At 41.1% G+C, this 25,060-nt stretch overlaps 1 long non-coding RNA gene across 1 annotated transcript; it reads right to left on the bottom strand.

Moving 5' to 3' along the window:
- Window positions 1–466: 466 nt before the first annotated feature.
- LOC143137753 (uncharacterized) lies at window positions 467–2,468 on the bottom strand. The gene is made up of 3 exons (XR_012990083.1): window positions 1,724–2,468; window positions 1,531–1,622; window positions 467–549 (listed from the first exon to the last, which is right to left on the bottom strand). It is a non-coding gene; the product is annotated as an uncharacterized LOC143137753 (long non-coding RNA).
- Between the last annotated feature and the right edge of the window lie 22,592 nt (window positions 2,469–25,060).

Raw genomic sequence — 25,060 nt, forward strand, 5'->3', positions numbered from 1 at the left:
TTCCATTAAATGGAGTGTTTTGCGAATCAAGTTAAACGTACCTCTACATCTGGTTCAACCACAGGTGTTTGTAGCATCCCAATGTGCCACAGCTGGTCTGGAGATAGGTTTCCCTCTGTTCTAAGAGGATGCTTGTCCCAGCCACTCGAGAAGCACTTCAGATCAGATCTCAATCGTGGGAGAATCACATAATGTACACAAAAGAGGTGCATCTCATCTGATAGGTCGACCAGCCCCTCTTCTTCCATTGAATGTAGCACTTCATAGTAGTTGCAAGTGACAGCTGACCACACATCACGCCAGAGTCTCTCTATTCTACAGCATCAGAATATATTGTGAAAAGAACAATAGTAAACCCTCATAGCACAAGTATGCAAATACGGTAAAAGAAAGACACGTATAACATGTACTGCTTTGACTGATGACAGTAACTCTTACCTTTGATTGTGGACACTTTTGCCAGCAATGAAGCTCCCACGTCCAGTTCCTCGCACTGAGAACATGCATCGGGCAATGTCAACATTTTCGACTCCTTGGTCACCACGTACTCTACAAAACAATTATACCAGTCATCATGCAATGAGTTCTGGTGTGGCCTAAGATCCGCAAATAGTAAAGCTCTCCAGAGCCTTGATTCCATACCTGTCAACATTTAGCTTTCCAAAAACAGGAGATATTTTTTTTTTGTGGGGGGGGTGGGGGCGCAGCAGTGTTTGCATATTTAACATGTTTCATACACGCGTTTTCAACACTGTATTTCAGTTGTTGCTTTCACCTTACCGAAAGCCTATGCATGCAAGAATGTATCCACCAGCTGCCTGCCTGCAGCCTTCTTCCAAAACTCCAAAGCTGCTTACTGTCAGATTCGGTTCCGAGGACACAAGTTGCCAATTGTGTATCAACAACACTCAATAACAGTTTATGTGATGTGTTAATCACTTAAATTGCCAATAATTTGACAACAGCTAGTTCTGGAGTAGGCTATTCAACAAGCTCGCTTGCTTGCGAGACTCAGGCTGCGCAGCAGACACCCGCTTTCTTATTTTTTAGCCTATGACAAAATGGGTGAAATTGAAAGTAAGTGATTGTGTAGGGTGTAGTTCATACACAATCTGGCAACCTGGGAGAATGGATCAATGATTTTAAAATGAAGTTTGATGGCCATGCAAATTACGGGAGTTTTCCGGAAGGAATATCAAAACGGGACGGTGCTGGCAGATGACCTTGAAATACGGGAGAACCCAGGAAAAGGCAGTGTTGACAGGTATGCTTGGTTCCCAAGTGTGGGGCAGGTCCCACTGGGGTATAGAGATATGGTACATAGAATAGAACATTCTATAGAATCAGAGGAGAAGTGAGGGAGGATATAGGGGACTAGTAGAAAACATTAAGTTAAATAAGTGTAAAAATAATCATGTAGTGTTAACATTTTTAGGGTAATGGATGACAAGGGGGGCTTGAAAACCCCTAACAAAGTATTTGAGAACCACTGCACTAATTAGTAATACTGTCCAAGACAGTATTTCCTACCTTGACGGCCATCCGTGTTTGCGGACACCATCCAAGAAAAAAGAGAAAGCAGTTGAGGCTTTGTTGTTTGCAGCAGCATCAAGATAGAAGATCTATGTAGAAACAGGATTGAACAAACAAAAATATATTTCATGCCATGTAATCACTGTGACCTTTGTTTGTTTGTGTATTTTGTGAAGTTCTTTCTACATACCTTCCTTGAGAAGCCATCAATTCCACCAAATATAACGATATTATATCTGAGAAGTACAACATTTTCAGATATTTTTGCTACTTGACAAAACTGTACACAGCATATATAGTAAGTGACTGTGTGTGTGTGTGAGAAAGTCAAGGGCGAGCCTACAACACACTGACCTGATTAATTTATGGTTAGTGTCTACATGAACCAAAGACAGTGGTGCAGGGACGCTATAGGTTCTGCGCGCTACAAATCCAACTTGTATCATCCTGGCCAAAACTCCAGCTCCATCCACACGCTGTACACTACTCCTAACTCTACGCCACTGCAAACGGTAGCCTCTGGCTAATAGCTCACCCTTAACCAATCTATACCCAGCATGCGGCATTCTTGATTTTATGGACCTCACAACACAATCAAGTTCATCGTCAGATATGTCGGAATAACATCCACGAACAGAGAGACCATTTTCCTTCATTCGCCTGTACATTGTTCTTCTTGAAACACCATACAAGTTTGCTAGAAGACCTATAGGTAGTGCATTTGAAAGGAGGCCTTCAATAGCATCTGCAGCTATGCTTAAGCGAGGCCGTCCCAGCTCTCCCACAGTCAAAGTTACAACATCTGATACATTAACTGATGCTTGTTGAGCAGATCTAGCTGGCAAGCTAAGGATGTCAATCAGCTGCTGTAGGCTGTTGATGAGTTCTAGTGGGATATTTAATTGGCGTAATGCCATTGTTGCCAAGGAGAGCTCCTGCTGAGCCACATCCAAAAGGTAATCTAGATCTAACGTTTCATTTCTAAGAATTAAGCTGAATCTTGCATGAATTCTCTGTAAAATTTCATCTCGTACTTGCTCCTGCACACACAGACAACATCCAACATCAGTCAAAATGACCTTTTTGCATATACAACTGAACTCATGTCATCACATCATAACACCAGTGCATGTAGAATTGCAGTACTGACAAGATGAGCCCAGTTGGACACTTCCAAAGTATAGTGACATTGAGATGCATAAAACACAGATGGGCCATGAACTGCTTGTAATTGAATAGACTATGCACTAGCTTACCTGGGACTGCATTGGAGCATTGGATCCTGCTGAAGTCCCACAACAAATCTATACAGAGAAATAGCAACAGATAAACCATCCTGAGCAGTATGACCAAAAAGGTCTAACACCTTTTTTTCCCCATTTTGAAGTGTTCACAGTAAATCTCAGACTTTCTTTACATTATCCCTTTTGTATACGAGTATGGTGTCAGAGAGGCTAGTTAGTAACAATTGGTCAGGATACAAGGAAATGCATTATTTCACTGAATAAATAATGTAAAAATTAGGGCTGTCAAAATAATAACTCGTTAAATTTAACACTAATTAATCACATTTCATAGTGACGTTTGCCCCAGTGTAGTCTGGCTACAGTGACTGAAGGAGGCAGACGAGAAAGCACTGCTTTGAATAAAACGTTTAGCCTAGGCCTAAGTTTCAAAAAGAACGCCCAGACCTGTTGACAGTAGCATCAATCTACTATTTCTGCAGTAAGGAATTTCCTTTGCCTACCATAGGAGTTCGTCAAGTTTGAAGTAGCACCTCAATGCAAAACAATCCGAAGTTAGGCCTACGAGTTATCAAACCTCTTGATGATAATAATGCTGACTACATTTGTTGCACACTTCAAACCAAATGTATTCAAAAGTATGTGGAAGGTGGTTACATTTATTTCCATTCCAATGACTTCACACATTACATTTCCGTTTGCACTTGTAGGCTATGCTGCTTTAATTTCTTTGTTCCTACTATTTTGTTTATTTTCCTGAACTGCTATTTCTTATCCTGGACTGCCACCTACTGGATAGAAAAGGCAACAACCTAGTAATTATGTGAATAAAAATCTACATGTTTGAATGGACAAAAAAAGGATAAATCATAGATGGTATTCCACACATTACCTTGGCGTTAGGGTAGCATACTATGTACATGTCATTGACGTTAACTTTAGGGCCAAATATGAAAGAAATATTTTTGCCATGACGAGATTAAACCCTACATGTCCACTTTGAAGTCGAAATTTAATCTCAACATTTTGTCTTTGTTATTCTTGACATTCAAAACTAGTTAGTATAGCACTAACCTAGTTGTTGTTAAACCCAATTCTCAAGTACCCTACTGTTACTACACAAGGCATTTTGTTGAGTCGTCATCCAAAGGTTAATATAGAGTCTGACTGTCCGGATTCGGTGGCAGCTAGTGCTAACTTTGGAGCGGTCGAGATTACAGTCGAGTTTAATCTCTAATCATGGCAAAAAAAAAAAAAAAACCTTCGTGTGTGGTCCTAATACTCCGTCGTACATGCAAGTTAGGCTAATAGAGTGACGCAGATATAAATAATGTGAAAATATGTTTGTTAGCAAGTGCTAGATGGATAACGTTAACAAGTTAGCTACTAGTAAGCGTTTTATACAGTCTGTTTATGAGGTAGCATTAAAAGCTAAATTTACGTAGCTACTAGCAGAGCTGAGTCTGGCTTTGCCATTAACACAACAAATCAGCAAAAGGTCTAGACAACAAATACGGCCAATACTTACACTTTTTTGAGTTCGTCTTGTTCCTCAAGCTATCACCACCAGAGAATGCTAGAAGCTACCGCTCACTTCACCGTCGACACTCCAGTCCAGAGCAGTTTGTGTCATCATCCGAGGCAAGTTGTAGTTCAGCTGTCAGTCAAAACGCATCAGCCAATAGGAATGCACCCCAGAGAAACCAACCCACATGTGAACTTTGAACTTTGTGCCAGAATCGCAAACGAAAAGACAGGCAGCGCAAACGCGAGAGACAGAATCGCAACTGTAAAGCCAGCAAACAAACGAATGTTGTCACCAAAAGAGAAGTTATTCAAACAGTTAAAGACAAATTTATTTTGCAACTACACAAATAATTTGTTTGCGAGTTTTTATTTTTTTCTTTGACTTTATTTTTTTTGTTTTAATTTTGTATTCGATATTTTGATTCATTGATTTTTGTTTGAATTTGAAAAGTATTGTTTGAACATTTTGTCACATATTACACTCCATACAGGTCAGGTGCACAAGCGTGGTCACGTCAAGTAGTAGTTCATAGCACAGGGTCGGTATCGACCCAAATCACTCGTTCAATCACTAATCTCAATGTAAAGTATATCGTAGCCGAGTCATTGTGCTAGCTACATAGTCATGGCATACACCATTGGAAAGCCATGAGCCTCAGGATTCATTTGAGATCCGTGTCGACTGAATGAAACCCATCCCGAACGGCTAAAACCTACAATTTGTATCACTAGTCACGTTTCCAAATGCCCCCACCACCACCGTGTCTCCTCACATTACAGCCTTTGTGTACATCCCGGGCTTCAGGCTACCCCAACATGCTTGGTGTCATACTGTTCACAAGAAGCACGAGAATCTGAATATCCACCGTGTTTTGTCGACATTACGTTTAGAAGATGCATAATTCCACCCAAACAGTACCGTTTAGTTTGTAAAAAAACAAACGATAACTTTTCTCTGACAGAAAACCACATAGTTCGTATGCTTATCCTATGTATCGCCGGGATTCACACCACTCAGCGTGTTCAGGAAGCTCTCCTGAGTACGTAGACACCAGTGACAACTTTGTGTGACGTACCGTTGTCGAGAAACACGTGTTAGAAGCAGGGGGTCAAGAGCGTGCAGATTAGCTTCGGCATGTTAGCATACGCCATTTTCAAATATGGCGCTGCATGGAGCATTTGGAACCAGCTCCATGCACGAAAATCCGTGTTGGGCACGAGCTCTCATGCGCGTACATGTTGGTGGGCGGGTACCTATCCGGCGGCTACAGCCAAACGTTATTCAGTGCGTATTTCTTGAGGATCCTATGAGAAGACGTGCATATTATGGTTGTTTATCCATCATATGACAAATAAACAAATAAAGAAAATTGTATTGATCTTGTTTCGTTGTTGTTTGTCCCGAACAAACATAGCCTAAACATGATTAAAGACAATAAATTGAACAACAGCGGCATAAAGACCTTGTCTCGTTACACCATGGGTCTCCAACACGTTGCTCTCAACCTATTGCCGCCCGAGCTTGCCAGAGGCTGAAGCACTAGGCTACTACATTTAAACACAATTATTGCCGCGAGGCATTCCAGCCTACGAATTTATTAAAAAGTAAACCATGCATAATTTAAAAAAAACTCAGTCTAGGCTACTTCGCTATGCAATTAGGTTTCCATTAGAGCACAGCGCACGTTCAATGAATGAAGGAAAGGCCTTGTCTCGCAATAAACAGCTGGAAATTCCAACACTTTTTCAACTACACAAAACTTTACAGTGATCATCAAATACCCTCTACATTTAAATGCACATCAGTCTCAACATTTAGCTATATAATTAAAGTCAAAAAGTAAATTAAATCCCATACCAAAACCGAAAATCGTCTGCGTTTGATAGCCTGGTATGCCGCTCCAAACAAAACGCATGTCTCACAATAACGTACAATGTAAGAAATAAAGGTCTGCCTCGAATAAGCCTACCTCAAATAAATACCTGTGCTTTGCAGCCTAAGTAAATAGCAGACCCTGGACATAATTTAGGATTTACGGAAAGTATGCAATCATACGATGTTGGACGCCTGGCGATGCTCTGGCCGTTTACTGTGCCTCTGACACCGCTGCCTCATTTGGATGGTAACTCCACAGGTGAGCGCGAAGATTGGATGTCGTGGATGCGTAAGTAAACTGTTTTTGCTGAGTCCGCAGACAACATTCTCTTTAACCGTTACTTTACCATCTGCGGTGTACAACTCAAAGTAAAGACACCACATTTTAGATGAGTTGGGGACGTAATTGTCCGCTCAGGCTGACCGTTCTGTGCGTTATCTTCAATACTATCTTCAATATTATTTTCAAAACAGGGTGGCTATTGAGGGCTCTGGCTCCAGTCATTATTGTGGCTACTGGCTTTTATTGGCTTGATTTGGTCATGGGCCAACGCTAAAATACGTTTAGAGCACCCGCTGAGATGGCAAACAATAAAATAAAAAACAAACTAATCATAGACTGTAAAAATGCGCTACACTTGGCACTAAAAACCGAATAGTTTATTTATAGTTCGACTACGGATATTTCACGTCATGTTCGAATGCACATTTGCAGCAGGACAGCAGGCAGACCCACTGATCTATAATAGATCAGTGAGGCAGACCGCTCTTAGTTAGAGCCGCTGTGTTATCCAATGAAATTAAGTTGCGCTTCAGGCCGACTCCACTCGGACTCCATGCGCGTTCCCGATCAACTTTTTCTTCTTCTTGTTATGAGGCAAGGACTTTATGTGCATTATCGCCACCCTCTTACTGGAGGACGACTCTCTTTTTACAGAATATCCAATAAAAATCGACGTTGGTCCATGCGTCATTTCCAGCTTTGTAACTTGGCGCATGGTCAGAGCCGACTGGCGCTGGATCCGAACCCCAGTGTTCAAGATGGCGTTGACTATGAATTGGCCGGATTTACTAGCCTAGCCTCCACCATTTATTTGTATGGAGGGCGGGACTTAGTCACTCTCTCCAGTTATATATAATACCTCCATGGTTAGAAGCATGATAGCCATGCGAGCTGGCTAATGGATAAGTTAGCTTTGATTGACAATAGCTCTGGCCTATGACAAGCTACGAGGATGGTTCAAAGATCGTCTTGTAGCCAACGAGTAGACCTTTCGAATGACGTATGGTACAACCACCTCCGGTGAGGGGAACTCTGGGAAATTGAGTCCACCTTCGTTGTACATAACGATAGCTTACTAGTACGACCGGCTCGTCAGAGGAATACAGTCGCAATTTTTACAGTTAGATAGATAGATAGATACTTTATTGATCCCCAAGGGTAAATTCAAGGATCATTTGGATCTTTTGAAGAAGAAGAAAGCAGAAAACATGCCGAAAAGACAGGCAAAGAAGAAGAACGTGGAGGTTGAACCAGCTGAGCATTTCCACACAAAAATGGCTCTAAAGGGGTCATACTTCATTGTACAAACATTTCCTTAGATATTTATCTTCACAACACCTGGGAGTGGGCCTCTGATGTGTTTCAGTGACCCTTTTAGGGACTTTCACATCTGAAATGTGGCCATTTCCAGGGATTTACATAACCGCCTGAAAGAAAAAGCAATATTCCAGCTACTGTAGCACCTTGATAGTACATAACAGAGTCATTCTGACAGTTTCTAAAAATTCTACAAGGTCTCAGCTTTCAGGGGATACCAGGCATTTGATGATAGGTCACAGTATGAGGACACAGGAGCTATTACAATAGACGCTGTGCAAAATCCCAAAAATAGGCCCATATGCATATCAGGTAACATCCATCATGACAAAATTATGTGAATTTGACATTCTCAAGGAATAGCTTAGGATCACATGATTTTTTTTTTAATTTCAGAAGGACCACTAATAAATCATGTGAGGTTCTTTCAATAAATTCATGCAATTTCAACAACCCCAAAGAGACCTTTTTTTCAGTGGTGTGCGTAGGGCACCAAAAACATCTTGCTCATCATACCGCACATTGTGGCTGGTCTGTTATTTACTGTAGGCTGCGCTTTTATCTTACCACTAGGAGTACTCCTAAATCTATGGAGTGGGATAGCTGTCAAAATATTCGTGTCCATAGATTTGATACACGTGCGTATTTGTCTGTAGTTGTGCATAAAATAAATATTTGTGAATTCTCGAATGAGTCCAGTCGTGCATAAAATATATTGTGTGTATTTTATCCATCAGAATACGGATGGAAAAAAAATATGAATTCAAAATGACAAGTACGAAATCAAACTTTACAGTTAGGCTTTCTTTGGTACGAGTACGACTTCGCACAAGTGACTCAACTGTCAAAATACGTCATCACCGCATTCACAGGCATTACTTGCGCATGCGCTGAGACGAATCCGGCGGGGGCAGTGCCATTACTGCGGGTTAGGCACGTCGGCGCTAACGTTTGTGATAGCTACCTGTGGAGTTGAACAAATCGTCTTTTCCCCCCTTCGTTTATTGTCTTACGATGTCGGGAAGAACCTGTTGTGTGTTCGGCTGTTACAACAGCAGTGGGAAAATACAGATATGGAACAAAAATATATAAGTTCCCCCGCCGTTATTACACAGCCTGCCCCTGTGTAACACCATACATAAGCACTACACAGATTCCCAGGGCGAGCCGAAGACCAAGCTGTTCGTCAGAAGTGGATTGTGAACATCAACCGAAAGGATTTTGTTCCGAACAAACATATCACGGTAAGTTTTGTTTAACAGTATTAATCTTAAATCTTGCCAGTTGCCACAATGACTAGCATGCTGTTGTCTAGTCTTGCATGGCGATACTTTAACGCTATCTATTGGTGTGTTAAGACATGGCACCAAATATTTGACGTAGAAGCAAAACTGTAAAGTAAGTGTGTGCTAGGAACTTCGGTAGTCGCCAGAATAATTATCTCCATCAACTAAATGGCACTATTGAAAAATTATTCGCTTTAACTACTAACGTTAGGGCAGCCATGGTGGCCATCAAATCAACATGATTGGCATTACAAACAGAAAACTGATGATGGAGTTCGGGGGCAGGCGACATTATGCTAGTTGCAAGATTGCTTTCCTTCTTTGGTAACGTTAACCATGAAAACATCAGTCATTTGGAAAGATCTTATTGCGTTTTCCTCCGATTCAGTATTGTAATAAACAGTTTTTGGGTAGCACTCACATTTAAAACTCACTTGGATATTTGATGTAGATGTTGTGCAAAATGTTCATGATTGTTTTTGGGTTAAATTTGTTGCTGTGCTGAGTTATAGTCTACATGTAAGTCAATGTCCTTTTCTATTTGTATTTTATCAGGGGTCAATGTCATCTCCCAAACCTCAATGGCACCTCCCAAAAGAAGATCGCATCCAGTGTCCAGATACTGCAGACCACAACTACAGTTTTAAGTCAACAAAAGACTGTGACACAAACTGATCAGTGTAGGCCTATGATTTGGATGACAAAGACTCAGAATTTACACAGGCTTGGGCATGGACAGTTTTTGGCAATTTTTGTACGCCATTATGGCTTTTCACTCACAACTAAGGACCATCAAGTTAGCTGTCCCTGAACAACTGTTGCTTGTTCTAATGAGGCTCCGTCCATACTTCCACATAGGGATTTGTTGATAAATCTATACTTACCTTTTGAATTACTACTGTTTAGTGTGTCTTTTTACCCATATTTCCACACAGGGATTTATTCATTAATCTATTCTTACCTTTTGAATAACTACTGTTTAGTGTCTTTTTCGCACATACTTCCACACAGGGATTTGTTGATTTATCTATGCCTACCTTTTGAACCACTACTTTTTAGTGTACCTTTTTGGCCCTTATATCCACACAGAGAATTATATTTATATTTGAATCATTACTTTAAATTTGAGCCATTACTGTTGATATCCTGTCTAAATATTTTCCACAGAGACTGACCTGGTCCAGTCTATTTGACCTCGGCCTAGTAGCATATTTGAACCTTTTTGTACATATGGCCGATACAAACTTTTCTCATCTGTCGTCCCTCGTTGGTGGAACGCACTACCTGTTCCTACTAGAGCAGGGACATCCCTCGACATCTTCAAAAATGTCTGAAAACCCAGGTCTTCAGAGATCATCTCCTCTCATAGCATTACTACAGACAATTGCACTCATTGATGCACTTATTGTGTTTTTTGTTGTTGTTAGAATTGCTCTTAAAAGCTTTAAATGTTTTTACCATGTTGCAAGTCGCTTTGGCTAAAAAGCGTCAGCCTAATGTATTGTAATTGTAGTAATAATAATATAACAACAATTGGTATGTGTGATACATGTATTGTATAAATTAAATGAAGTGTCAAGTTCAAATAAACTGTAATTAATACATCAACAACTGTTCTTTATTCCATTGTGCACAAGTTCCAAGCACATGTGTCCTCTTGTGAGGGCTGAAGACATCTTTTGGGAGGTGCTCTTCCAGATGACATTGACCCCTGATAAAATACAAATATAGAGAAAAGGACATTGACTTACATGTAGACTATAACTCAACACAACAACAAATTTAACCCAAAAACAAACATCTACATCAAATATCCAAGTGAGATTTAAATGTGAGTGCTACCCAAAAACTGTTTTACAATACTGAATCGGAGGAAAAAGCAATAAGATCTTTCCAAATGACTGATGTTTTCATGGTTAGCCTAACGTTACCAAAGAAGGAAAGCAATCTTGCAACTAGCATAGTGTCGCCTGCCCCCGAACTCCATACGTTTTCTGTTTGTAATGCCAAATCATGTTGATTTGATGGCCACCATGGCTGCCCTAACGTTAGTAGTTAAAGCGAATAATTTTTCAATAGTGCCATTTAGTTGATGGAGATAATTATTCTGGCGACTACCGAAGTTCCTAGCACACACTTACTTTACAGTTTTGCTTCTACGTCAAATATTTGGTGCCATGTCTTAACACACCAATAGATAGCGTTAAAGTATCACCATGCAAGACTAGACAACAGCATGCTAGTCATTGTGGCAACTGGCAAGATTTAAGATTAATACTGTTAAACAAAACTTACCGTGATATGTTTGTTCGGAACAAAATCCTTTCGGTTGATGTTCACAATCCACTTCTGACGAACAGCTTGGTCTTCGGCTCGCCCTGGGAATCTGTGTAGTGCTTATGTATGGTGTTACACAGGGGCAGGCTGTGTAATAACGGCGGGGGAACTTATATATTTTTGTTCCATATCTGTATTTTCCCACTGCTGTTGTAACAGCCGAACACACAACAGGTTCTTCCCGACATCGTAAGACAATAAACGAAGGGGGGAAAAGACGATTTGTTCAACTCCACAGGTAGCTAGCTATCACAAACGTTAGCGCCGACGTGCCTAACCCGCAGTAATGGCACTGCCCCCGCCGGATTCGTCTCAGCGTATGCGCAGTCTTGATCTCGATCTATGTTTCTTTTCTCAACAAGTAATGCCTGTGAATGCGGTGATGACGTATTTTGACAGTTGAGTCACTTGTGCGAAGTCGTACTCGTACCAAAGAAAGCTTAACTGTAAAGTTTGATTTCGTACTTGTAATTTTGAATTCATATTTTTTTCCCATCCGTATTCTGATGGATAAAATACACACAATATATTTTATGCACGACTGGACTCATTCGAGAATTCACAAATATTTATTTTATGCACAACTACAGACAAATACGCACGTGTATCAAATCTATGGACACGAATATTTTGACAGCTATCCCACTCCATATTAATCACACTAAAATATTTTAGCTAGGAGTTTTCTCTTAAAAGTTATTCACAACTTTTCAGACCTACTCTTAGTAAGGAAAAATGACAACTCCTAAACTAAGAGTGAGTCTTCGTTGCTATGGATGAAGTCATTACTCATGCACGAGCTTGACTGAAGTGACCACCTTGATTGGCTGATGATTGTAACGCGGGAATGATTCCAAACACCTCCCTTACGATGATGAGTGATAGCTGACAGGTCTGAGAATGTGTGTGCTACACAAGTAGTGCGAAGGACGGAAGATGATGAATAACTGAATAAAAAGGCCTAGCCTAAATGAATAGAGTAAGGCAAAACAAATAGCCTAGTAGCCTAATGAAACATAGACCTACGGATTGTTGCAGTATCTTTGCAACATTATTAAATTAATCTGTCACCATATGCCTACGTTTGCAAAGAGGAGAACATTTGATTCACAATGAAACGTTTCATTTAATTTACATGTTAACAATGAATAGTTTTGGTTGTTGTTGGTGGCGTTATTGCATCCCATTTATGAATGCAAAATTATTCCCTCGCGATTGGAAGCTCCTGTTGCCGCATAGGCTACGCATTTCAAAACATTGCAACGTGAAATGCCACAAAAAGCTGTTTGTGAATAGGTCTTAGTGAGTTAGGAGTCCTCTCGACTTCTTTTAAGATGTCCCAGACTTAGGTGCTACTTTTAGGTCTAAAATGCTTCGTGAATTACTTTTAGTGAAAAAAATGAGGAGTCCTAAAGTTAGGAGTGACACGCCCATTATTTTTAGGAGATGCTCCTAAATTCGCCACTTAGGAGCTACTTTTAGCCTTAAAATTATTTGTGAATATGGCCCCAGGGGCCGTATTCACAAAGCCTTTTATCTTACCACTAGGAGTACTCCTAAATCGCACTAAAAGATTTTAGCTAGGAGTTTTCTCTTAAAAGTTATTCACAAAGCCTTTCAGACCTACTCTTAGAAAGGAAAAATGACAACTCCTAAACTAAGAGTGAGTCTTCGTTGCTATGGATGACGTCATTACTCATGCACGAGCTTGACTGAAGTGACCACCTTGATTGGCTGATGATTGTAACGCGGGAATGATTCCAAACACCTCCCTTATGATGATGAGTGACAGGTGACAGGTCTGAGAATGTACACAAGTAGCTCGAAGGATGGAAGATGATGAATAACTGAATAAAAAGGCCTAGCCTAAATGAAAAAAGAGTAAGGCAAAACAAATAGCCTACAGTAGTAACCTAATGAAACATAGGCCTACGGACTGATGCAGTAGGCTATCTTTGTAACATTATTGAATTAATCTGTCACATATGCCTACGTTTGCAAAGAAGAGACCATTTTAATTTGATTCACAATGAAACGTTACATTTAATTTACATGTTAACAACGAGTAGTTTTGGGTGTTGTTGGTGGCGTTATTGCATCCCTTTTATGAATGCAAAATTGTTCCCTCACGATTGGAAGCTCCTGTTGCCGCATAGGCGACGCATTTCAAAACATCGCAACGTGAAATGCCACAAAAAGCTGTTTGTGAATAGGTTATAGTGAGTTAGGAGTCCTCTGAACTACTTTTAAGCTGTCCCAGACTTAAGTGCTACTTTTAGGTCTAAAATGCTTCCTGAATTACTTTTAGGGAAAAAAATTAGGAGTCCTAAAGTTAGGAGTGACACGCCCATTATTTTTAGGAGTTGCTCCTAAATTCGCCATTTAGGAGCTACTTTTAGCCTTAAAATTCTTTGTGAATACGGCCCCTGGACTGCAGGTAACTTGTTAAGCCAGTGGTTCTCAAACTTTTATTTAATTCCCCACTTTGATCAAGGGGCATGACTGATGATAGTGGAGATAACGTGTTATCCCGAGGCTGTTGCAAGTCAGCATCTTCGACGGTAGTCTATTAAAAATGTTATTAAACATTTTATTAAAAGTTTGAGAACCACTGGTTTAACAAGTTACCTGCAGTCCAGAATACACAGAATCTGTTGCAATATTCTGATGATCAGCAATGATATCGGCAAATGTTTGTTTTCCAAAGTAAGAATTTCACCTTCGACAATGAATAGCTCATTACACTTGTTACTGTTAAATGTAGGCCTACCTGGTATCATTACAAACATTATTCTGTGTCCTAAAAAAGGCATATTTTATGGCATTGTGTCATGTAAGTTTGTTGCAAAATCTAGAGAAATGTGAGGTGGTCAGCGGGAGACAATTCAGACACACATTGGATTGTGTTATTACTTGAACATTCCACACTATCCACAGCTGTGGTAGGCCTATCAGGGGCAGGAGGATTACTGTTAGCGCAGGCTTTATATACAATTCTTCAACAGAAGGCCTTGAATGTTGTCTTGTACGTGGAGCGCTTTGCTTCGCTTCTGTAATCTCGGCTTCATTGAAAATGAGGGCTTCCCTCAATGACCCTCCGAGAATAAATAAAGGTTGAATGAATGAATGAATGAATGCAGGCTTGCCCAAAATAGGCTAAAGGCCTGTGGTTTGCGCAGCCTACAGTAAATAACAGACCCGCCAGAATGTGCGTTATGATGCTTTTTTACGAGCAAGATGTTTTTGGTACCCTACGCACACTGCATGTTCTTAAATAACAATTATCAGTAATATTCAACCATTAATTTGGGTAAATGGGCAAGCGTGACCACCTTGATTGGCTGATTGTAACGCGGGCATGATTCCAAACACCTCCCTTACGATGATGAGTGACAGGTGACAGGTCTCAGAATGCGTGCGCTACACAAGGACGGAAGATGATGAATAACTGACATACAATGAGATCGAAATTACGTTTCCCACTATCCCACGGTGGAGACAAGACATTTTACCAATTAGGTCCACAGACAAAAACATAACATTCAATTAAACAATATAAAAAGTAAACTAGAAATGTAATTCCAAGGAATTACCAGTGCATGAAAATGCTAAAGTTGTGATGTAAAATATAATGTATAGTTAAAACAGATAATACAGAGATGATTACTACGGTGATGCTAGGATAGACATGGTGGTTGCATAGCTTAATAAAAGTTGATAGTTTAAAAGAAGACTGTTTAAAAGCTGAATGTAGATAGTTTAAAAGTTGTTGATAGACAGTAGATAGTTTAAAAGTTGTTGATAGACAGCTAGTTTAATAGATAGTTTAATGATAGTAGACCGTTTAAAAGTTGAAGGTAAATAGTTTAAAAGTTGTTGACAGACTGGAAGTTGAATGAATGTTGATATTCAAATAGTTTAATGGCTGTGTATAGGTAGATATTTGACGATAACTAAAAGTTGGAATGGCTCTAATGTTTGCTAGCAGTTATGCTAAGATATTTAACTATGCTAACCATGCTACTTAGCTAATGTTTTATATCAGTGCTAGCAATGCTAACATGCTAACCATGCTACTTAGCTAACTTAACTAACATTTTCTAGCAGTTTTGCTAAACATGCTAACTATATTAGCAATGCTAACATGCTAACTATATTAACCATGTGACTTAGTTAACCAAGCTTATCATTTTTAGTAGTTATGCTAACTATGCTAACTAGTATGCTAGCAATGCTAGCATGCTAACTATGTTAACCATGTTACTTAGCTAACTTAGCTAATCATTTTTAGTAGTTATGCTAACTATGCTAACTAGCATGCTAACCATGCTACTTAGCTAACCTAGCTAATCATTTTTAGCAGTTTTTCTAAAAATGCTAACTATCATGTATATAGTTTAAAAGTTTAAAAGTTGAATGTAGATAGTTTAAAAGTTGTTGATAGACAGCTAGTTTAATAGATAGATAGTTTAATGATAGTTTAAAAGTAGACCGTTTAAAAGTTGAATGTAAAAAGTTCAGTAGTTTAATGGGTTACATTGTTTAACAGTGGATTATTGTAGTGAGGACTTTTATTTTGAAACAGTTTTGGGCAGAGGAAACAGTTGAATAGGATGTGTAGTCTTAATTGACCCAGATTGTATGCTTAAAGCCTGAGGCTGCAGGTGGCCTGAACACCTGCCATAGGATTCAAATTGCTTAACGGCTGTATTATGATGTCACAATCGGCAATGTTAAGTCTATGGGGATTTTTAAAAAAAGTTTTTCTTTAATAGTTTAAAAAGTATAAAAGTTTCAAAGTTGAAAAGACATAGCAGCTTCATCCGTTTGAATACCTACGTTACAAAGTTTGAATGAAGTTTCTAAGTTAAACTGTTCAAGAGAAATAGCGTACGGAAAAAGTGGTAAGTGGAATAATAATAAGTTGTTGCCTAGGAAGAACAGTACAGTGCATTTTCATGCACTGTAATAAGAAGGCACATACAGTGAAGAAATAAGAGCAGCAAAAAAAATGGGTTGAAATTGTGCAATTGTGCATGCAGTAGACAGTCAATATAATAATAGTGCAAAAGTCAGGCTGAGGTAGTTCTGTTTGACCTAAGTATGCAAGTGGCATAGTGGTGCAAGTTATGTAAGAGCAGCAGAAGTGTGTTCAGAAGTGTTTTCAGGACACAGGACAACAACAACAAGTTGCAAAGTGTGCAAGTGGAGTAGTGCAAGTGGAGTAGTGCAAGGCAGCCATTGTGGGTCCAAAAGTCCAGGATGTTATGTGGCTGAGGGTGGAGGGGGGAGAGAGTTCAACATCCTAACAGCTTGGTGTATGAAGCTGTTGGTGAGCCTGGTGTCCTCTTGCCAGAGGGCAGTAGATCAAACAAATTGTGAGCGGGGTGACTTGCATTACTCACAATTGTGGTCGCCTTGCGGGTGAGGTGTAAATGTCCTTCAGGGAGGGGAGTAAAGAGCCAATAATCCTTCCAGCTGTGTTCACTATGCGCTGCAGGGCTTTCCTGTTGTATTCAGTGCAGCTTCCGCCCCACACAGCGATACAGCTGGAGAGGATGCGCTCAATGGTGCCTCGGTAGAATGTGGTCATGATGGCTGATGGAGCACTTGGTGGAGAAAACTTTGTGTTTGTGCAACCGTTGTGCAACCGTTTTTATTTTAAGGGACCCTTAAATCAGATTTTAAGGGAAAAACTTAACTCAAGGTGCTTTGTGCAACCGGCCACTGGCCACGAACAATGTAATGGCCCAATTTGAGGTGCGGCAACAAGCATGCATTTAAAAATCTCACTGTACGCAATTGGATAACACTAGACCATGTTTACTCTGAATGATTTCGGACATTGACGCAATCGGATAACACTACGACCAATGTGTACTGTCCTCCAACGTTGCAGCACTGTCTTCATCAGTTTAGCTGGTTCCCCGGGATGCAAGGGGAGAAAGTAACGTGCATCATTGCTCATTGCCAGAGTGTCTCGCAGAGACAATTCCATTGTGCCCTCGCGAGAACTTTGGATTTTCAGGGTACAACACCCAGGAGATCAACACTAACTTCCAAAGGGGGCAAAGCAAAAGAAAACAGCCCTAAATACCTCACTGTCTAAGGTCTTCAGTGGGTCCACTACCTAGCGTGCAGGCCTGTTCGCTCAACAATAGACTAGGCGTGGGTTGGACTAGCTCAGGCATGCGCAAGCATCCTCTTCACCTGTGCACAGGTATGTTTTATAGGCCCACAGCCAGATCTCAGGACGTGGGTTGGCCCAGAGATAATTAGCAGGGGCGCGCTCTGAATGAAGTTTGTGGCCATAGCTACCAACAGAGGGAGCCAAGCCAGAGTTACTATTGGGTGACCACCAAGTGCAGGGGATGCGGAACAGGAATGCATTACAGCTTTGTGTTCGGTAAGGTCTGCTTATTCTGATATACGGTTTGTCATATGGTATGTGTGTGTGAGTGAGTGAGTGTAAGGTATGTGTATGTTGTTCCATTGTGACGTGTGTTGTCTGCTGTGTGTTGTGTGTACAGTTGCCTGTGAGCTCACACTGGACCCAAAGTTTCTGGCATTTATATGCCTTGAATTGACACATCATATTATGACTTACACTTTGTTTCTTGAAATAGCTTCTGATGTCCTCCACCTTTCTGTTCTTGCACAACATCCTCAAATCGACAGCCAAGCAAAGATTATAGATCTTTGCAGCTAAGTGTGCCAAAAACTTTAAATCGACAGCATACAGAAAGCTAAGGCAATCAAAAAAGACGTATTTTGGGAGGCAGCACTGAAGTTTATTTGTGTGTGTGTTTTTTGTGAGTGTATAGTATATGTCTGTATGTTGTTGTTTGACTGTAATGTGTGGTGTTTGTTTGTGTGTGTGTGTGTGTGTGTGTGTGTGTGTATGTATGTGTGAGTGAGTGTAAGGTATGTGTGTTCTATATTGTTCCATAGTGTTTTGTGCTGTGTGTGTGTGTGTGTGTGTTGACATATGTTGTCTACTGTGTGTGTTTGTGTGTATGTGTGCGTGTGTGTGTTTGTGTGTGTGTGTGACATAGAGACAGGGAGAGCCTGTGTGTGTGTGAGGGGTGTGTGTGTGTGTGTGTGTGTGTGTGTGTTGTTCCATTGTCACATGTGTTGTATACTGTGTGTGTATGTATGTGTGTCTGTGTGTGTAACAGAGACAGGGAGAGTCTGTCTGTGTGTGAGGGGTGAGTGTGTGTGAAAATGTGTGTGTGTGTGTTTGTTATGTTTGTATTGTGAGGTTGAGTTTAGGGTGTGTGTGTATTTTGTCCTATTGTGATGTGTGTATGTTGTTCCATTGTGACATGTGTTGTCTACTGTGTGTGTGTGTGAGGTGTGTGCGTGTCAGTGTATGGTATGTGTGTATGTTGTTCCATTGTGACATGTGTTGTCTACTGGGTGTGTGTGTGTGTGAGGTGTGTGTGTGTGTGGTGTGTGTGTGTCAGTGTATGGTATGTGTGTATGTTGTTCCATTGTGACATGTGTTGTCTACTGTGTGTGTGTGTGTGTCATTGTATGGTATGTGTGTATGTTGTTCCATTGTGACATGTGCTGTCTACTGTGTGTGTGTGTGTCATTGTATGGTATGTTTGTATGTTGTTCCATTGTGACATGTGTTGTCTACTGTGTGTGTGTGAGGTGTGTGTGTGTGTGTGAGGTGTGTGTGTGTGTCAGTGTATAGTATGTGTGTATGTTGTTCCATTATGACATGTGTTGCCTACTGTGTGTGTCTGTGTGTGTGTGTGTGTCAGTGTAAGGTATGTGTGTATGTTGTTCCATTGTGACATGTGTTGTCTACTGTGTGTGTGTGTGTGTACTGCAGGACTGTGTCCTGTAACATCACTCTCAGGAGACACACACCTATACCTCCACACACACACACACCTATACCTCTACACACACACACACACACACACACACACACACACACACACACACCAATACCTCTATACACACAGACATTGACACACAAACACACACACACACCAATACCTCTATACACACACACACACACACACACACCAATACCTCCACACATTACAGTGGAGTGTGTGTGTGTGTGTAGTAGTAGTAGTATTAGGTGTGTGTGGTGTGTGTCTCCTGAGAGTGATGTTACAGGACACAGTGTGTGTGTATGGCAAGCCGATTGAGCATTTATTCAGATATCTTGATATCAGGCATAATTGTCATGTACATGCAAGCCATTTAACTACTGAGCCATTTCTGTGTGAACTAGTTAACTAGTGACAGCCAAAATGCTCACTAGTTAACTAGTAAGGCCCAAATTCTCTCTAGTTAACTAGTTCATATGTTTCATATCTTACTAGTTAACTAGTAATGCTCAGCATGTTCACTAGTTAACTAGTGGACACTGAAATGTGCACTAGTTAACTAGTTTAAAGACTTCTATATTTTACTAGTCAACTAGTAAGGTACAAAACTGTTTACTAGCTGACTACTGAATGTCAAATTCCCACTTGTTAACTTCTATGTAATTTGGCCAGCCGCTTGGGCATTTATTCTGATATCTTGATATCAGGCCAACGTGCAAGCCATTTTTGTCAACTAGTTAACTAGTGAGCCATGTTTGTGCACACTAGTTAAGTAGTGACAGCATAAATGCCCACTAGTTAACTAGTGAACACATATTAGCTTCACTAGTTAACTAGTGAGAGCCAGAAATGTCCACTAGTTAACTAGTAAAGGCCAAAATGCATACCAGTCAGCTAGTTGAAGGCTTTTGGGTCTCACTAGTTAACTAGTGACAGCCAAAAATGTGCACATGTTTACTAGTGAAGGCAAAACACCTCACTAGTTAACTAGTTGGAGTAGGTCAATGTCACTAGTTAACTAGTGAACCATAAATGGCTTACTAGCTAGCTAGGTGATGGCACCAGGCTCACTAGTTAACTAGTTGATGCATCCTTTGTCCAAACTAGTTACCTAGTGAGGTCATAAATGTATACTAGTAAACTAGTTGAAGCCACACAAATTCACACTAGTCAGCTAGTGGCGTAGAATTAAAATTAGGAGGCGAAGAACTCTGGAAATTGAAGCTTTCTATTGGCTCCCTATGTCCAAATAGAAGATGACAACCAATCACAGCGCAGAATTTCACAAAATCCCACCCACAACATTTGCATGTGGCACACAAGTTAATATGCTGGCCAAAGGAACTTTAACTAGTAAACTAGTGGCTTCAGTGTGACACTTACATGTAAACTAGTGAAGGCAGAACTGCTCACTAGTTAACTAGTGAAGACACAAATGCCCACTAGTTAACTAGTGAGGTCTAAAAAGTGTCACTAGTTTACTAGTGTGCACCAAAACACCCACTAGTGAACTAGTGATGGCAATTTCCATTCGACTAGTTAACTAGTGAGGTGCAAAAAGTGTCACTAGTTTACTAGTGTGCCCCAAAATGGCCACTAGTTAACTAGTGAAGGCCATTTCAGCCCCACTAGTTAACTAGTGAGATGCCAAAATGGTCATTTGTTAACATGTAAAGGCCAAAATACCCACTAGTTTACTAGTGAGGGTGTTGTGGGCCTTACTAGTTAACTAGTGGCATGGATATTTTGTTCACTAGTTAACTAGTTACACCTAAAAAGAGAAATAAGCTGACCGTTTTTGTCCACTAGTTAACTAGTGGAACAATTGAAGTCTCACTAGTTTCCATGTGTGGCAGTGAAGCAGTTGCCTTTTGGCTCCGACTAGTTAACTAGTGTGCATATTTTGGCCCTCACTAGTTAACTAGTTCACACAAACATGGCTCACTAGTTAACTAGTTGACAAAAATGGCTTACATGTACATGACAATTATGCCTGATATCAAGATATCAGAATAAATGCTCAATCGGCTTTCCGTATGTGTGTGTATTTGTGTGTAGTAGGTTTGTGTGTGTGTGTATATGGAGGTATTGGTGTGTGTGTGGAGGTATTGGGGTGTGTGTGTGTGTGTGTGGAGGTATTGGTGTGTGTGTGTGTGTGTGTGTGTGTATGTGTGTGTGTGTTTGGTGTGTGTATGTGTGAGTGAGTGTAAGGTATGTGTGTTCTATGTTGTTCCAAAGTGTTGTGTGTTTTGTGCTGTGTGTGTGTGTGTGTGTGTGTCAGTGTATGGTATGTGTGTATGTTGTTCCATTGTGACATGTGTTGTCTACTGTGTGTGTGTGTGTGTGTATGTGAGTGTAAGGTATGTGTGTATGTTGTTCCATTGTGACGTGTGTTGTCTGCTGTGTGTTGTGTGTGTGTGTGTGTGTGTGTGTGTCTGTGTGTGTGTGAGTGTAATGTATCTGTGTATGTTGTTCCATTGTGACGTGTGTTGTCTGCTGTGTGTTGTGTGTACAGTTGCCTGTGAGTTCACTCTGGACCTGAACACGGCAAACAGAAATCTCCTGCTGTCTGAGGGGAACAGGAAGGTGACGCGGGTGAGTGAGTTGCAGCCGTATCCTGACCACCCAGACAGATTTGATAACGGCTACAGTCAGGTGCTGAGCACAGAGCCTCTGCCTGGACTCTGCTACTGGGAGTGTGAGTGGAGTGGGATCTATGTTGAAGTGGGAGTGGCCTATAAGAGCATGAGCAGGAGTGAACATATCATATACTCTGCCAAGGCCTGGTGTCTGGCCTGTTACCCTTACAAATACCAAGCCTGGCACAAATATAATTACACTGACCTACCTGTCCCCCCTGCTGGCTCCATGAGAGTAGGGGTGCATCTGGACCGTGAAGCCGGCACTCTGTCCTTCTACAGGGTCTCCTCTGATACTCTCACACTCCTGTACACATTCAACATCACATTCACTGATGAGCCCCTACATGCAGCGTTTTGGGTTAATACTGATTCCTCAGTGTCTCTGCTCTAGATCACATGACCTCCTGCAGAATCACTCCCAGGGCACACACACCCACACACCACACACACACACACACACACACACACCCACACACTCACACACACACACCACACACACACACACACACACACACACACACACACACACACACACAAACACACACACCTCACACACACACACTCACCACAAACACACACACACACACACACACACACACACACACACCTATACCTCCATAACACACACACACACACGCACACTCACACACACTCACACACACACACACACACACACACTCACACACACACACACACACACACACCTCACACACACACCTCACACACACACACTCACCACAAACACACACACACACACACACACACACACACACACACACACACCTATACCTCCATAACACAGACACAGTGTGAGTGGAGTGGGGGCCAAGTTGAAGTGGGAGTGGCCTATAAGAGCATGAGGGAATACATCACACACTCTGCCACAGCCTGGTGTCTGGCGTGTTACGCTAACAAATACACAACCTGCCACAACCGTAAACAGACTGTCCTACCTGTCCCCCCTGCTGGCTCCAGGAGAGTAGGAGTGCATCTGGACCGTGAGGCCGGCACTCTGTCCTTCTACAGGGTCTACTCTGCCTCAGGGCTCCAGGAGAGTAGGAGTGCATCTGGACCGTGAGGCCGGCACTCTGTCCTTCTACAGTGTCTCCTTGGGCACTCGTACACACCTGCACACGTTCACCATCACATTCACTGATGAGCCCCTACATGCAGCGTTTTATGTTAGTGGAGACTCCTCAGTGTCTCTGGTCTAGATCACATGACCTCCTGCATCCTGCAGTACACACACACACACACACACCTGAGTCCACACACACACACCTATACCTCCACACACACACACACACACCTACTATTACCAATACTACTACTACACACAGATACACATACACACACACACACACGCACACACGCACACACACACACACACACCTATAACTCCACACACACACACACCTATATCTCCACATACACACACACACACACACACCTGAGTCGACACTCTATGCAGTGTTTTATGTTCTTACTGATTCCTCAGTGTCTCTGCTCTAGATCACTAGATCTAGATCTCTACACACCCAACCACCCTGAAAAGGTGGCACACTCACACATCCAACCACTCTGAAAAGGTGGCACACAAACACATCTAACCACCCTGAAAAGGTGGCACACTTACACATGCACACATCCAACTACCCTGAAAAGGTGGCACACTCACACACTTACACATCCAGCCACCCTGAAAAGGTGGCACACTTACACACTTACACATCCAACCACCCTGAAAAGGTGGCACACTTACACATGCACACACCCTATTGTCTCACCAATGTAGTAGAGGTGTGACTCATATTTACTCACATTTACTCATATTTTCTTTTATTTACTCTGCTGACTTACTTAATCCTGCATAAGAAACTTAAGTTTTAGGGGATTAGCCCCCACCTGCACAGCCATTCAGGATAACTGAATTGAACCGCTTGCACAAGAGTTGTTGGAGACAACTTTTATTTTTTGTTTTTGTATGTTTTCTGTACATTTCGGTGTTAGCCAATAGGGCATAGTAGTTTTGAAGGGTTTTTTTATATTTCGGTTTTAACCAATCATAGGCCAAGAAGTTTTGAAGGTTTTCTTTATATTTTGGTGTTAGCCAATAGGGCCTAGTAGTTTTGTTGCAGGTATTCTTAGTGTTTTTGTTAAGTGTCAACCTCCATTAGTGCTTAATGACGCTATATGCAAACTTTTCTGCAATATATATTAAGATATACCTGTAGACTTCGGTGCAATTCTTCCATCTACATTAAAAGCAGCCATAATGTTACAATATTGGACTTGATTCACATTTATTAAACAAAATCAAATCAAATAAACGGTGAATATGAGCTACTTGGTGTGCGGATCTTATTCTTTTTGTGTTGATACGAGATCAATCTTATTTTATGAGCCTTTGGGATGATGAACCTAGAGATCAATCTTATTTTCGTATGAGCCTTTGGGATGATGAACCTAGAGATCAATCTTATTATTCTATGAGCCTTTGGGATGATAAACCTAGAGATCGATCTTATTATTTGTATGAGCCTTTAGGATGATGGACCTAGAGATCGATCTTATTATTTGTGTGTGAGCCTTTGGGACGATGAACCAAGAGATCAATCTTCTTGGAGTCCCTTGAGTGAAAGAACATAAAACAGTGTTTGACAAAGCATATGTTTACTAAAATCAAACATGCACTGAATGACAATAAACTAGACTACAGAGAGACTCCTGAGGGGTATTTCATCAACGTAGCTAATGCAGGCGGCGTTTAACAGAAATAGCCTGGCTTGAACTGTAGACTTAACTGCATCTTGCCATCGTTTATTCAAGTGAGGTTTAAGTCAGCTTCATCTCTGCTCTTTCACAAGGGAAAAAAGTAGACCAAAATAGTACTAGATTGACAAAAAGAAGATATATATCGTAAAAGTATGGGAAAACTTGAGGAAAACATGTAGGCTATAAGCTTTGCGTGGGAAGCGATCCTAGGAACGAGCAAGGACGACTGCTCTGACATACTGTCGTGCTACTTATTGCACCACCATATACAGATAATATGAGTAGCAAGACTCTTAGAACCACACTCATGTCAAGTTAATATTTCTTTAGTTGTTTATTTTTCATACTCGACTCAGACCAGGGTCCTCCTGGGCACTTAGACCTGAG

This window comes from Alosa pseudoharengus, unplaced genomic scaffold (assembly GCF_046254945.1).
Source record: "Alosa pseudoharengus isolate Yale_2024_CS ecotype anadromous, Long Island Sound unplaced genomic scaffold, YU_APseudo_1.1 YU_APseudo_1.1_scf_1, whole genome shotgun sequence".
In the NCBI taxonomy this organism is placed as follows: Eukaryota; Metazoa; Chordata; class Actinopteri; order Clupeiformes; family Clupeidae; genus Alosa; species Alosa pseudoharengus.